Source organism: Acomys russatus, chromosome 12 (genome assembly GCF_903995435.1).
Source record: "Acomys russatus chromosome 12, mAcoRus1.1, whole genome shotgun sequence".
In the NCBI taxonomy this organism is placed as follows: domain Eukaryota; kingdom Metazoa; phylum Chordata; class Mammalia; order Rodentia; family Muridae; genus Acomys; species Acomys russatus.
This window is the reverse complement of record NC_067148.1, coordinates 10,359,321-10,376,233: the sequence shown is the minus strand read 5'-3', so window position 1 is coordinate 10,376,233 and position 16,913 is coordinate 10,359,321. Positions and strand designations below refer to the sequence as shown.

General features: G+C 38.6%; 1 non-coding gene across 1 annotated transcript; it reads left to right on the top strand.

Annotated features, from left to right (window-relative positions):
- The first annotated feature begins 7,480 nt into the window (after positions 1-7,480).
- On the top strand, positions 7,481-7,618 carry LOC127196780 (small nucleolar RNA SNORA48). Its single transcript, XR_007831547.1, has one exon. It is a non-coding gene; the product is annotated as a small nucleolar RNA SNORA48 (small nucleolar RNA).
- The last annotated feature ends 9,295 nt before the right edge of the window (positions 7,619-16,913 follow it).

The window sequence follows — 16,913 nt, the reverse complement described above, 5'->3', positions numbered from 1 at the left end:
GGGTGTACGAATAGTTCATAGCTCGGGGGAACTATAAATAGAACCGAGTGAATCTTGTTAAAGAGTTCATGTCCTGGTTATTTAAAAGAACGACTTTGGTGGCATTGATTAGCTTTAACACTTCTAATTTGCATCTCACTCAAATAAACTAGGAAAAACAATCACACTCAATTTTTTGGAAAGGGATATTGATGAAAATGTACCAAATTAGGAAACGAAGTAGGCTCTGGACCTACGGAAGCCAACTTTTCTTTGTCCATTGTGTCACTATGCTCCAAATCTAAGAAAACACGAAACAAGCACCTATGTGAGATGTCTATAGACATATTCTATAGGCCTGGGTAACAGGAAAATATGTTACTAGTTTGCAGAAATTTCATTGATAATTTAAAGTAAGTATGATGCCATCCATTACTCTAATATTGCACAGCAATGCCAATTGAGGGTGGTTATGGTCCAACACTAGTCACTATCAACACAATTGAAAAACATGCCTTCAAGACAGCTTTCCCTGCCACCCACATATATACATTTGATGAAACAAAACAGCATACTAGTGTTGTTAAAATGCTAAGACCCTTCTTGTAAGAAATAGAATTTTTAAAGGGAATAGTGATATGCCCATTTATTAACACTTCTTTCTGAGGCTACATAAGTAATTAGGAAACTGCCCGTTTCCACATATGTAAGCAGCTAAGGACCTACTGCGTCGACGCAGTTGTAGAGCTGGGTGTAATGGCTCCCGCCTGTCCTCAGCACTTAAAAGGCTGAATCAAGAAGATCACTATGAATCCAAGGCCAGCCTGGGATTGGCAGTGCGAGACCCTGTCTCAAGACACAGCAAACAAGCAAAAAAAAAAAAAAAAAAAAAAAAAAAAAACACCTTCAAATGGACAATGCTTCTATTACTTCATCAGACACTAAATGATGCTAAGACACATTCAGAAGAGCAGGTGCATATTTGTACACATTCATAGAAATAAATACACATGCTGCTTATGAGGTCAAAAATCCAACATTAGTTACAAAATCATGTCGTAATCATGGAATGAGGCTGAAATTGTAAATTATCACACACATTTAAAAATGGGGTTTTTTTCAAAGACAAGAAGCTTTAATTTCTAAGTACCTTCATTTATTGCATGGAAGTATTTAAAACTATCAAGGATATCCATTGAGACCAGGACTGCAGTCTTTCTGCTAATATAATTGACATAACTAATGTCTCTGCGTTTATTAAGGTTTCCCGTTAAGTAGCAGAGTGAAAATGAGGAATGCACATTGAAGGACAACTTTAAATTCCCACACATAAAATATTGCTCACAAATTTATTTTTCACAGGAAAGTAATCACAAATAATTTCATGCAAACTGTGTACAGAAAGGCAGCGTTCTTCTACAGAATGCGAGTGTGGAATCTCTGCCTAGTGCTTTCCCTACACACGTTAAAGCAACCTCACTCACCTCCATCCCTTATGCCACTTACTAATGTGGACCTTCTCGCTAACCACAATCAATTAACAGTTTTCTCTCCAAACGTTAGTTACTCATGCGTCATGAAACTGGTGTGATGTAAGGGGTTTCAGGACTCTTTTACTCTGATTTAAATGTTACACTGGCATACATGCATCAAAACTTCTCTGTGTGCACCCACTCCCCAAAGATGTACAAGTTTTGCTGCTAAGAATCATTTAAAATTACTAACTTTTTAAAATAAAGAATTCAAGGAAGCTCGTTCCACGGTATTCAAATGGGTCCTGCGAAGCATCATGCTGAGGTATGTGGCGGGGAAAATTAAGCTCATGAACAGCAGGAAAGATGTTTGTGCAACATATGCCAATGAAATAGTCATTTGCCATCACTTAAATGAACCCAAAAGATAGGATTTTGGGCTTTTATACAAAAAGAAGGATTTGACTGGAAATTTTAAACTCTTTTAAAACGATAGGAAATCACTGTGAATACATTTCAGATTGAACTGTTATGGTTTTAATTTAGATTCATCCTATTCATTTTCATTGATGGTTGTTAATGACTAGGTTATTATTTCTATATATAAAAGCAGGAGTAGTTTGACATAAAGCACATAATGAGCTTGAACTCATGTGGGGAAGTGAACTGTCCAAATACAAAGGAGATGCTCAATTCAAAGGATACGCTTGGCGCACGTTTCCTGTTTCCTCTATTTATCGACCAATTATTCAATTCACCATCAAATGATTATTGGTCCATACTGTTCTTCTACCACACTTTGATCACAAGGATGGGCTGCATTTCTTTAGTCAGCTGAGGCCATGCTGTTTAGGATAGAGCTAGCAATACTACTGGATGTTTAGAGCTAGTAATAATTGACTATAGGCGGTAATCTGTGACCTGGAAGAGATCAACTAGAGTTCAAATCTGTTTCTTTAATGACCAAAGGAAGAGAACAGTTCATAGTGCTCAGCCTATGGTACACGACTCTGTGGGACTCCATGGCTTTGTTTCCTGTCAATGAGAGACTGAAGCCAGCTTGTAGAGATAAAAGAATGCACCTGTGACCTTCAGATAACTCCTTGGTCTAATATATCCCAACATCCTCTTATTCACTGTACGCCAACAGACTGTGATTAGCATTCCAGCAACTCAGTCAGCATTTACACAGCTTGCATGAGCCTCCTGATTTCTGATGTATTTATAAGAATCCACAGGCCTAGCCACAGTACACTACAACAGCTCAGCCAAACTACTGCCACATAGGTCACATGAACTGTGCCACCACCGCACTGTACCAGGGCTTTAGGAAACAAATGCTTATGATACATAGACAACCAGCTGGAATAAAATAATGGAGAACATAAAGCCAATGAGTAAGTCATGTGTTTGCTGAAGAACAATTCTCTGGCTGTAACTGTTTTCAATCCATTTAGCTGTGACCAGTTCTTAAGAGGAAGTTGGTTCTGTATCCACCATCTTCAGGTAGAAAGCACTGACTGTGAAGGCAGAGGCAGCAGAGATGGTTTATAGGAATTCTTCTGTCAACTTCTTCTACCATCCTTAGAGTAAATATACTAGTAAGCCATATAAAGCAAGGATTTTTGGAGCTTATGGTTTTTGAGAACCGGGAGCTCAATATAAATGAAACCCAGAATAGACCTTAGTAAAATATAAACTCATCAACACAGTGTATGAAGAAAGGATGTCTATCTATGAACTTGAGGGCAGCCTCTTCAATGCCATGGGTGCGCAACAGAGAGTGCCTAACTTGCCCACAGCCTCTGCCCGGCCATTCTGCTTCATGCTTAGGCAGTTAAATAAGAGATGGCTAGGGAAACCAGAGGACGGCCAATATGGGAGCAACATAGACAACAGTGGTTGACATTGTGACCAAGACCGTAGCTGGAAATACAAGCACTACTAAAGCACATGACACTACATCATGGCCAGAGTTCAGAAACCAAAACAGACTAAGCACATAGGGTGAACATTGACATCCAACTCCACCCCAGGGCCCCGATAAAAGATAATATGCAAATGCGATCTTCTTACTCAGAGTGAGGAAAGACAGAAAGAGAGAGGAAATAGAAGTAAGCGTGTTCACTGGACCGAGATTAAATTCTGAATTTATCATATTTAAAGCAGACTACAACTGAGATATCTTGGGTGGGGGAAAATGTCTGTTTTTATCTCAAGGAGCAAATATAGGTACTCATGAGTGAGTTGAGCTCGGTAGAAATATATAGAAGTATTTTAAATCTGCTACAACACATATTCATCTAAAAGAAATCTGGAAGAAGGATACGATGCTTACACATGTCAAATACTGAACTGTACCATTTGTTAATTATATTCTTTCCCAGCAACAGCACAGTTTCCGAGTATGGGTATTAGGTCTCGGAGAGCAAGAAATATAATAGAAAACCAACTTTCTATTTATATAATATAATTCCTTATTACAAAGCTGGCTTTTGACAGTGAAACATGAATGTTCATTGAAATACATGATGTGGAGCATATGATCTGCTATAAATATGTGAACTCAAGACTTGGAATGCCTAAGTCTTTGCTCAGTCTCCCATGAGCTCTTGTGTATGTCATGGAACAGAGCTGCAATTCAGTCTGTTAATTTGTGAAACAGGAAGTAAGTCTTTCAGATCTACCACTTATAGCTATCATGGGAAAAGCACATGGTACTATACAGCAAGGTATTTCTGCACCATGAAGCTCTATGAAGACAACTTCAAAATGAACTCTCTCTCTCTCTCTCTCTCTCTCTCTCTCTCTCTCTCTCTCTCTCTCTCTCTCTCTCTCTCAGATTATTTAGTATGTCAGTTGCTTGGACATGATGCACATAGTAATATCTAATCTTTGCTGGCCAAGTAAAACAAAGTTCTCTTTCTTATCCAGGTTTCATGTTCAAAGAAGGAGATTGCATTATATGGTCATGTGGAAACACAGTCATCTTTAATATTGCTCTATCAAGAATGTTATTGAAATGTGCTGCATTGTGGGAGAGAAAATCCACAGAGAACAGAAGCCCACCCTGTATTTCTTCTTTAAGCTCAATGATAATAAAATTCATTTTCTTTCAAAGCTCACTGCCCACAATTTAATATATTTAATATGTAACCTTTAGCTAACTGCAAGGAATAAAATGTTTTCATGTATTAAGAAATGAGGAAAAAACTCAAAGAAGAAAATGTTTACAACTTTTAATGAGAAGACATTACCGAAGAGGAGTGTGTCTCAGAGGCAGAGCGTATTTTTAGCATGCGAAAGCCCTGGCTTCAACACCCAGTATATGAGAAGGAAAAAATATATAACTATTACAGTGAATACTTACAGATGAATAACAATGTCTTTTCAAGGTTATTTAATTCTAAAGACAAATATAAATGACTATATAAACACTATGTTTCTAGTGGCTATCACTTCAAAATCCCCAAAAGACAAGGAGATACTTCATAGCTTCGACTCTACATTTTACCTTTCCTCTAATAAGAACATCTCTATTTTCCTTTGCAGAACACAGCATAAATCACTCTGACTTGTGGGTCAGAGGGTTTAGATACAGTACATGAAGCAAAGGGATGCGTGACCTAAGAGCTGCCAATCATATTCCATTCTTCTGGCAAAGATAGCAGGAACAGCACCTTTGAATAGGCAAAGGCTTTCAATTCAAAGATTATTTTATGTAATAATCACTTAAGACATTTCTTTATCTGGTGGATCTCAAGTGGAAGGGAGAAGGCAAGAGCTGTCAGAGACCCCCACAAGGGAACAGTGGTGGACATGGAGCTAAAATCAGAAGAAAATGAAGACAATGGTGAGTCAATTGCTCAATAGAGTCTAAAGGAAATATCAAGGCTTATAAATTCTCTATTTTTGGTTCATCTGAGATTTTGTAGCTGACAGCCCTGGCTTGTACACGTGAAAGTCGTACGATTTGGAATAGTTACAATAGACTTTTCAAATGCAGCTTGTAAAACATGACCTCTATATTGGACTTAAAAAGCTCAAGGGAGGTGACTGCACAACCAATGAATCAAAGATCAGGTAGGAGAGAAATTTAAAAACTTCTTGCGAGAAAGTAAAACAGAAACAACACAACAAAACCCATGTGCTAGAGCCGTACAAGTACCAAAAGAGGTTTCCCTAGCAATTAGTATCGACATTAACGAGGCAGAAAGAGGCCAGTAAGTAAGTGATCTACTGTTGCACCAGCAGCAATTTAAAACAAAAACAAGCAGACTGCTTCTCTTTCTTTTTGTTGTGACCAAACTCAGAAGGAAGCCACAGAAGGAGGAAGGCTTTTTTTGGGCTCCTGGTTCAAGGGGAAATATTCCCTGCCCTCAGGGAGACATCTGTAGAACAGAGTACAAGGCCGGTCCACAAGCCTCGACTGTGTTGTGAAACACACTCCCTCTAATGGAACATCACAACTTAAAGCCCAGAGTAGCACTGACAGCTAGGGACCAACTGTGGAAACAATGAAACCATAGAAGGCATCTCACATTCAAATCACAGTGATAACCAAACTCAACATGAGTGGAAGAAAAGTAGTTAAGTATCAGAGCAGAAATAAGTGATCTATAGACTAAGAGGGGAAGAAAAGATCTGTGAAAAACAGCCGCTCTTTCAAATGATCAAATTCATGCTGATTCACATTGCGAAAGACAGTGACTGTATTGGTAGACAGCCCAAAACACTGTTAGAAGCAAGGAACAAGTTCAAAACATAAATTACCCAAGCTTGGTAGCATCAAAAAGTCATCAAGGAAACAGCCGTATGTTTAATAGCTACCCAAAAATCATCCTAAGAAAAGCTAAGGGTGGGCTGGGGAGCTGGCTCACAGTGAAATGCTGGACCTGCGCTCAGCATTTAGTCCAATTTAATGATGGATGCAATAATGTGTGTGTGACCCTATGCTGGGGAGGGCATGTGTCTTGGAGGTTTCCTTGTCAGGTAGTCTAAGTGAATCAGGGAGCTCCAAGTTTAGTGAGAGCCTGGATCAATAATTAATATTGCTTCAGAAGACATCTGACACTGGTGTCCACATGCCCACACAGGTGAGTGTTCCTATATATACACATCTACACACATGCATATACTAAACACACACACACACACACACACACACACACACACACACACTATTAATATATTTAGTGAAATAGGTGAAATATTTCTACAATGGAACTTTAATACATAACTAAATGAATAAGAAAGGTAATTATAGAAGGAAAGACTTCTTTTATTAAGCACACATACAGAATCCAACTTATTAGATTACAAAAGTCTATATTTTAACAATGTGTCTGTTATCCAAAAAGAGTAGAAAATTCAATATAGCGTATTCAAAAAAATCAATGACTTCTATCTCAGAACTAGAAAATATGGTAAGAAATGTATAGGACTACACACAAACACACACATAGATAGATAGATAGATAGATAGATAGATAGATAGATAGATAGATGGATAAAATTGTAAAATAAAGTACAAAGCTGTAACATTGAAATCTCAATACTAAACTAAAAAAGGCAAATAGATCAATGGAATAAAACAAAGCCTAAAACAAACCCTTTCAACATCTATATGCGACTGATCTTCACCAATATGCTAAGGTGGGAATTCTAGAAAAATAATAATTTTTTTAATACATGGTATTGAGAAAACTGGATATCCATACGCAAAAGATTAAAAAGGAGCCTTTATTTCTCACTACAAACATAAACCAACACAAACGCATGGATGGAACAATGAAAGTACACACAAGACAACACTACAAAAACAAGGGGCCGTGCTATAAAATAAATGAAATGAGCAAAAGTATTTGAAAAGGAGACCAATAAAAGCTTAGGAAAAAAGACACTAATCAAGCTAAATACTTCCACTTCATCCAAGGAAACAGCAGGATAAATAAACAACTGAAAAAATGAGAAAATGTTTGCTAACTGTACTAAGAAGTTGACATAGAAAACACTTCAAAAATTAATATTGCCCTGGCAATGGGCAAAGAAACGCCTTGGTGGTGGTGGTGTTCTCCTATCAGTCAAGAGCAGATGGCAGTCCTTTGTTCATCCTAGCTTGATGCCTGGCTTGGTGGCCAAAGCTGCTTTATGCTTAGGACACAGCAAATCAAATCAGACCCAGGCAGTGCAGCAAGGGAGGAGGAAGACAGACAGAGATCTGGGTTCATCCATGGCATACAGTGCAGGTGGAGAAGAATGGCCTCAGACCTGCCCTCTGCCCCATGGCACAGGCAGGCCATAGACAAACAGAGCCCAGCCTACCACCACGGAGGAGGAGGGGGGCGCTGGAGTACAGACAGAGACATGCAGACAACCATGCCACCCACAGACCTGCCTTCCTGCATACCCCCAAATCTGTATTGTCTGTGAACTGTTGGGACTCATTTTCTGTAATGATATGTTTTTCTATGGTGTGTGTGTGTGTGTATGTGTGCGTGTATGTGTGTGTATGTGTGTGTGTGTGCTTTGCAAGAGTGAAGGGCAGATATGAGAGGAACAGGGAGATGAGAAGGACTGGGGTGCATGATGGGAAACTTACGGAGAGTCAGTAAAAATAGTTAAGAGCAACTAGTATATCTACATTGACATTTTTAATTAAATATATTTAAATTAAAATATAATTACAATATTTTCCCTTTCCTTTCCTCCTTTCAACCTCTACTATGTATCCCATCCCACTTGCTTCCTCTCAAATTCATAGCCTGTTGTTTTTCCTATAATTCTTATTGTTACATATATGTGTAAATGCATAAATACTTAATTATCATCTACTGAGTCAGTTTGGTGATATATATATATATATATATATATATATATATATATATATATATATATATACACACATACACACACACACACATACACACACACACACACACACACATACATATATATATATATCCAGGAATAATTATTTAAAATGAAATAACAAACTAGGGGAATCATTCATTGGGAAGGCCAACTCTCCCCCTCTCAGTATTCTCCGGTTGCCTGAGAACCGTGTCTAGGGTGGGCCCATGAGATTACCCACCCCTTTACTATTGTATGTCTACTGCTGCTGTCACTGTCTTCTTCAGGCAGCCATGCTGCTGAGCTATCATGAGTAGCTTCTATTACATTGCTAAGAGACACAATCTAACAACAGAGTTTCCTGTGCTGTGGTTCTTAGACTCTTCCTTCTCTTCTGAAGTGTCCCCTGAGCCTTAGGTGCCCAAGTTACATGTATCTTTGGGGTATAAGAATATTTTTTGCACAAGTTACATGTTTTGCACAAATTACATGTATCTGTGGGGTATATGAATAAATACTTGTACATGCAGACACCCAGTTAAACAAGCACCATTTGTTGAAGATGCTGTCTTTTTTTCCATTGTATGGTTCTGGCTTTTTTTTTTTTTTTTTTTTGAAAATCAAGTCTGTAGGTGTGTGAGTTTGTTTCTGGGTCTTTGATTTGATTCCACTGATAAGCCTGTTAGGTTTTATGCCAATACCATGTGGTTTTATGACTACTGCTTTATAGTACGACTTGAAATCAGGAGAAACAACCCATATGTCCCTCATCCAAAGAGTGGATAAAGAGACTGTGGTACATTTACACAACTGAAAACTACTCAGCTATTAAAAATAAGAATATCATGATATTTACAGGCAAATGGATGGAACTAGAAAAGATCATCATCCTAAGTGAGGTAACCCAGACCCAGACCCAGAATGACACACTTGGTATTCACTCATTTATAAGTGGTTATTGGCCATATAGTACAGGATAAACATACTGCAATCATAGACTCTAAGAAGCTAAGTAACAAGGATGGCCCAAGGGAAGATGCTTGAATCCCATTCAGAAAGGGAAATAGAATAGATGATAAAGTGTGAGAACTGGGTGGTAGAGGGTGTGGGGAGGGAAATGACGGTATAAATCAAATGCAAGCAGGGGGGCTGAGAGGGTTCAGAGAGAGAAGGGAAATGGAAGCAGGCATCTCTGGGACAAGCTGAAGACCTGTAACAGGAAGATGTGGTGGTCGGGGGGGTGACTCTACCTGAGACTTGTAGTGGCAAGGGGACATGGAAACTGAAGGCAGGATTTCTAGTGGAAGGAGGTGAGACACAAACCCATCCACAAAACTTTTGACACAAATTTTACCATATTTACAAGAAATGCAGGAATAAAGAAGAATCAGAGATTGAGGGCGTGGCCAACCAATGACTTCCCCAAACTGAGACTCACCCTATAAGTGAAAGCCAACCCCTGGACACTATTAATGATATTCTGCTATGCTTGTAGACAGGAGCCTCGCAGAGCTATCCTCTGAGAGACTCCACCCATCAGCAGATCAAATCAGATGCTAAGGCCCATAGCCAAACATTAGGCAGATGTTTGGGAGTCTTGTGGAGGAGTCAGGGGAAGGATAAAAGCTTCCAGAGGGGACAAAAACTCTTCAAGATGACCAGTATTGTTGACTAACCTGGGCCCATGGGAGCACACAGAGACTAAAAGCACCAACCAAAGAACAGGCATGGACTGAACCTAGGCCCCCCTACACATATGTAACTGATGGACAGCTGGGTCTTCATGTGGGTCCCCTAGCAAGTGGAGCAGGGTCTAGCTCAAACCTGGATTCTGTTTCCAGCATTTAGATCACTTGTCTCTAGCTGGGCTGACTTATCTGACCTCAGTGGAGTTGCATGCGCTTAGTCCTGATTTGACTGAATGTGCAGGGTGGGTGTAAGGGGTGGCTCCCCTTTTCTGAGGAGAAGGAGAGAGAGTGGGATAGTGGAACCTGAGTGAGAGGAGGGAGAGGGTGTATTCAGGATGTAAAGTGTAAAGAAAGATAGGTGATAGATAGATAGATAGATAGATAGATAGATAGATAGATAGATAGGTGATAGATAGATAGAAGATAGATGAGAGGGAGAGAGAGACAGAGAGACAGAGATAGAGAGACAGAGACAAAGAGAGACAGAGATAGGATAGAATTAAGAGAATAAATACTTAGAATGAGTTAGGAATTTTGCTCGTTTAGTTAAGTGCTAGTAGAAGGTTCTCCTCTGCAATCCATGATCTCATTAGCTCCAAGAAGTAGGCTAGGGCTAGAATTAGTGTAAAAAGGAAGTACACAGAGTGTCAGAAAAATTTAGCCAGGAATACATCTAACCAAATGTTAATATTCCAAATATACAAGAAATAAAACAAAAGAGTCAGGAAAACAAATGCCCCCATTAAAAAGTGAGGTAGGTCTGATTCTGAACAAAGAGTTTTTAACAGAAGAACTAACAATGGCTAAGAAATCTCTCAAAAGGGGTTTATCATCTTTAGCAATTAGGGAAACACAAGTTTAAAAAAAGTACATTGAGAATTCATAGCCAAAACGCTATGAATGTAACATTTATATAATTCCTGATTGTCTCATGGTTCTTGTTGCAGGTATTTTATTTTATATATGTGTATAATAATATAAATGTATACATAAAATTTTTTAATTAATAAAATTGTTTAGTGGAAGAAATAAGCACATTGAAAATAGTAAAGAAAAAGTCCATTGGGACCTTTAATTCTACCTCACAAAAGCACTAAAGTATATGGGTTTGTTTGTTGGTTTTTGTTTTTGTTTTTGTTTGTTTAATTCAAGTTGTGAGGCTGAAAGAGAAAAAGAGGGAGAAAGAGAGAGAGAATTCATCTCACTCCTGTCAGAATGCCTAAGATCAACAAAACAACTGACAAACAAATGCCAGCAAGAGTGTACAGAAAATAGACCCTTCATTCACTGTCGATGGGGATGCCAAATGCTACAGCTACTCTCTAAACCAGTAGGGAGGATCTTCCATGCGATCCAGTTATACCACTCCCTCCCATGAGCCCAGAAGATACAATATCCTATTCCACAGACACCTGCTCACCGATGTCCATTGGCCACCCCACCCCATTCACAATAGCCTGCATATTAAAACAGCCTAAATGTTCTTCAATAGATGGGTAAAAAGGTGGTTCATATATACAACAGAAAGGTAGCTCGCTGAAACAAACAATGAAATCTGCAGGTAATTGGAAGGTGCTAGAAAGACTATATGGTGTGAGGTAACCTAGACCCAGAAAGACAAACACGACATATTCTTTCTCATCTGTCGTTCCTAGCTCCGAATCCTCACATATGAGTGTATAACTGGGAAGATTCTCAACCATGGACACAGGAATGACATATGAGGGAGGGAGGGAGGATCAGCAGAGAGGGGAAAGGAGGGATACAAATGCTATAAAGAGGAAAAGGGGAAAGGAAGTGGAGTTTCAACTGGAGGGAAGATGAGGTCAATAGAGAAGAAAAAGAGGAAGAAAAAATAGCACTAAGAATGCTTGAAAAGCCATAAGGAATCAATGTATCCAAGATTACATACAATACATGTAAGTGTATGTATGTTTATATAAAATATTCTTAAATGAAATTATTCAACTTTGACTGACAATAATTTATGCAATGTCCTATACTGTCTAATAAATACCCCAGTACTAGACAAGAGAATTGGTCTTTCCAGTTGTTGGTCTGTGGATTCTTGGAGCTTCCCGAAGCAGTATAGATCTTTGCTGTTGCCTTTGTTTGTCACTAAGAAGTTAAAGCAAAGCCCATACTGCTGGGGACAGCACACTTCAGACAGAGAACTTCAGGGATCCCAACTGGATCTTAGCTGAAAGTCTCCTCCTCAAGAACTAACTTTCATGGCATCATAAGCATCCAAGCTGCCAAGGGAGAGGTGACACTAATGCTTCTACCTTGCAGCGATGCCCATGGGCCACAACAGTGACCACTATGGCAAGATAACCTCAGAGTACATAGTTGTCTCAGCTTTATAGTAACTAATATCTGTCTGTTTGGACTTAAGGTCCTCTTAATATGAGAGAAACCATGCTTGGTACTGGATAGCTTCAGAGACATTTCTGAAAGAATATATACAAATAACCAGCAGACATAGGGGGTGGGGTCAATATCGTTAATTATCAGGAAAATTGAAACCCAGACCACACTCAGATGTTTCTTTATTCCAGCTATAATGATTATTACAAAACAAACAGATGAGGAACTGGGAAGGTGTCTATATGTATAAGGGTTTTTCCATACAAGCATGGGCATCTGGGTTTAGCTCTCTGGCACTGGGGGCATACATCTATGTGTATCCCCGCACTTGGACACAGGTATCAGTTAATCCCTAGGGGTGATGTACAGCCACTCTGGATGAAATAATGAGCTACAGGTATGATGAGAAGCCCGGTCTCAAAAAATAAGGCTGAGAACAACTGAAAAAGACTTCCATATCAAACTATGGCTTCAATGTACGCACTGAAAAAAAAAAAAATATATATATATAGAGAGAGAGAGAGAGAGAGAAGAAATGTAGCATGGGAAAAGGTAAAGAAATAATACAAGTAACAAATTCTGGTGATGACAAGGATGTGAAATAAAGGGGAATTCTTTACACTACGTTGAGGAAAACATTATTATAGCTATTTTTAAAATCATTACAGAGATTCCTCAAAGGGTTAAAAAAAGAAGCATGATATGATCCATTAACCCCAATAGTAGATAATACAATAAATACAATCAGTATATTCAGGAGACATTTACACTCATAATCATTGAATCATTATCCCAATAACCAAGAAATAAAAGCTACCTATGAGTATGCCAGCTGATAAAAAAAGAATGTAGTGTTTAGACACAATGAAATTCTACTTAGCCATTTTAAACAATGTACTCTTGCCATCTGTGTCAATGTAGACAGGACTGGGAATCATTCTGTTAGTGAAATGAGGCAGCCACAATCCAGCGTCACTCCTGTGTGGAGTCTACAGCTGTGTTGTTTGCATAAAGGATGACAGCAGAATCGTGGTTGCTGGAAGCTGGGGGACATTGTGTGGGAGAAGAAGATGGGCATACTTCATCAACATGTATGGGAATAAAGTGATACGAGAACAAGAAATTGTGGTGTGCTGTAATGTATTGACTGTAGATGTCGTTTCATGATAAAGAAATGATACACATGATATAGAGATGTATAACACACCCTGGGAAAGAAGACAGCATGTTTAACAAATGGTGTTGGCCAAAATGGATATCTGCATGTAGAAGAATATGATTAAATCCATAGTTATCACACTGCACAAAACTCAACTCCATGTGGATCAAAGGACTCAACATAAAACCGTATATACCAAACCCGATAGAAGAGAAAGAGGCAACATCTTTGAACTCGTCAGCACAAGAGAGGGCTTTCTGAACAGAACAGTGTTTGCAAGACCCAGCGAGATTAGATATAAAGGATGAGATTGGGGTTGGGGCCACTTGGCTCTCCCTGTGAAAGGGGGTGCAGAACAGATTTCATGGGTGCGGAGGACAATGGGAAGGGAAATGGGCAGACCATGTTGGGAGGGAGAGAGGAGATGGGGATTGGGGGGATTTGGAGAGAGACATCTAGAATTAAGGGACATTTCTGGGGTGATATGGAAACCTAGTGCTGTGGGAACTTCCTCAAATATATGAAGGTGATGCTAATGAAGTCTCTAAACAATGGAGGAGACAGAGTACCAACTGGACGTCTCTTGTCACCAAAGGAAGCTTCCAGTACTAGGACTGGTTTGCATCCCATTGAGTTGTTAACAAAGGGACCCCATGGGAATCCCCAGACAACCAAGGCTGTTGCCAAGATAACAAGTTGCTCTCCATGAACTGACAGGGAGACCCCATTGCCAAAGACAACACCTACATAACTCATTGACCAAGAGCCAGAGACTAGTTAGATCAGAAATATAGGATAAGATCAAATACAAACTGGTCGTTTAAAAAAAAAAAGTAGTGATAAAATGACTCCTAATGAAATTCTGCTATAGTCACAGAATAGTGCCTTACTCCACAATCATCAGAGACTACACCTCTTGCAGCAAATGAGGACAGACATACAGACAGAGAAAGAGAGACAGAGACAAAGACAGAGACAGACACAGAGAGAAAGGGATACAAGACAGAGGCAGAGACAGAACTTGGAATACATAACTCTAAATGGTATGTCCATCAAATTCCTCCCTCTAGAGTTCAGAGAACCCATGGAAGAGAGGTGGGAGGGGTGTAAAAGCCAGAGGGGCTGCAGGAAGTTAGGAAAACAAGACCCTCTAAATCAGCTGACCAAAGCTCCTGTGAACTCACAACCACTGAAGCCACAAGCACAGCATCTACACAGGTCTTCCTCATGTGCTCTGTGTATGTATTGTAGCCTTTAGTTTAGAATGTGTACAGAATTCCTGACTGTGTGAATGAATGGGACTCTGATTCTTGTGCCCTTTCTTGGCCTCTTTTTCTTCTGTTTGTTTCCTTATCCAACTTGGACATAATGAGTTTTATTTTATTTATCGTATTTTACTTTTGCTTCTTTGGCTCTCTTAGACATTTTTTCTTCTCTAAGGAGAGAAAGAAAGGAAGTAGATCTGGATGGGATGACAAGTGTGAAAAACCAAGAGTAGAAGGAGGAAAAGCTGGAACCAAGATACAGTGTATGAGAAAAGAGTCTATTTTTAATAAAAGGAGTAAAAGAAAAAAGAAATGATACTTTAAATGAAATAGACATGTCTTATCTGATGTAAACTTTATCGATGTATACATGTATTGAAACATCACCTCATATACCATAAATATGTTTAACTATATATGATCACTAAAATTTTGTGGGCATGGAGGCTAATTTTGGAAAAATGAGTAAGATAAGACATGAAATAGGACTTGGGGTCGTCTCATGTTCATTGTTATTAGAAAGAATTCCTTATGTCTTTATGAGTCATGAATTATTACAATATACGTACTGTGTTTAACTATATAAAGAATGTAATGAAATAAACTAGTTTCATGCATTAAAATTAAAATGTACAAATATGGAAAACAAAAAAAAATCAAGATTTTTGCAATTACAGATGACATATATTCCCCAAATCTTGACATACGTTTCACAAATTAAAAATGCCAACATACCAAAATGCTATTAATAAAGTAAAACAAGTGATAAAATAAGTAGGTTTTGGCAAAACCATAACTAAAATGGTTCTTGTATTTTAAAATTCATAAAGAATGCATTCAAATCCGTAATACACACAGGCATACAGCAAACTAGACAAGGAAGTGAAAGGCAGGAATGATGGTGAGCATAAAAAGCAGAGGTCCATCTCCAGAATCCACATGAAAAAGCCAGATGTTACAGCCCAGGCCTTTAATTCAGCTCAGAGCAGAAGGAGATAGCATCACTACAGCTTCCAGGAAGACTCTGTGTTAAGAAAGAAAGAAAGAAAGAAAGAAAGAAAGAAAGAAAGAAAGAAAGAAAGAAAGAAAGAAAGAAAATCAGTCCCAGAGGAAAGAAACTCAAGGTTGTTCTAGGGCTCCCACAAAGGAATGGACAGACCACACACACACACACACACACACACACACGCACGCACGCACGCACGCACGCACGCACGCACACATTTGCATGAATGCACCTCCACATATATAAATATGCATGTGCATGCATAAAATAGATACAATCAAAGAATAAATAAGTCTTTTTGAATTTGCACAAAAAAGAAAATCTAAGTGGCTAGCAAATATATGGAAAGGTGTTCAACATCACTCGTTTTCAGAGAATTTTTAAGGCAAAACACACAAAGCCACAATAAAATACCATTACATGATGACCAGGATGACTAAAGTTTAAAAAAAAAATAAACCACAAGATTAACATCCCTGATTTTTCCTTTGCCTCAGGCTCCAATACGGTTTGCCACAGAAATGATTCCAATTCTGGCTTTATTTAAAATTTTGATATTTTGGTCATCGTGGATTTTTCATTACTTTTTATTTGAAAGGGTACTTATTAAAATATTGTTTACCTTGATTTATTACCTTTTTCAATGTAGTCTTAAATTTTGGGCCACAAAAGAGTATTGCGTTTACTTCACCCTGTCCCCAGCCTTTCTGACTGGGTTATTTTGGTGACTGAGAATTTAAATAAAGGAGAACACTTTTTTCTACTTCCTGTCCCTGGTCCCTGTTGACTTCCTGCTTTTGGAATTTCCTCCAGGTCACATGATAATATCTGAAGAACTGGAGTTAAGAACCACAGATGAGAGAGAAGATGTCACGTTGGCCTTCTGGGTCTGTGTCACCTCATTCAATATGATGATTTTTCTAATTCTATCCATTTACCTGAGCATTTCATGACTTTGTTGTTGTTGTTGTTGTTGTTTTGTTTTGTTTTGTTTTTGCATCTGAATAGAGTCCCACTCTGTGTATATATGCATCACATTTATAAATCATCTGTTGAAGGACAGTTAGATTGTTATCTTCTCCTGGCTATTGTGGACAGAGCAGCAATGAACATTGCTGAACAAAT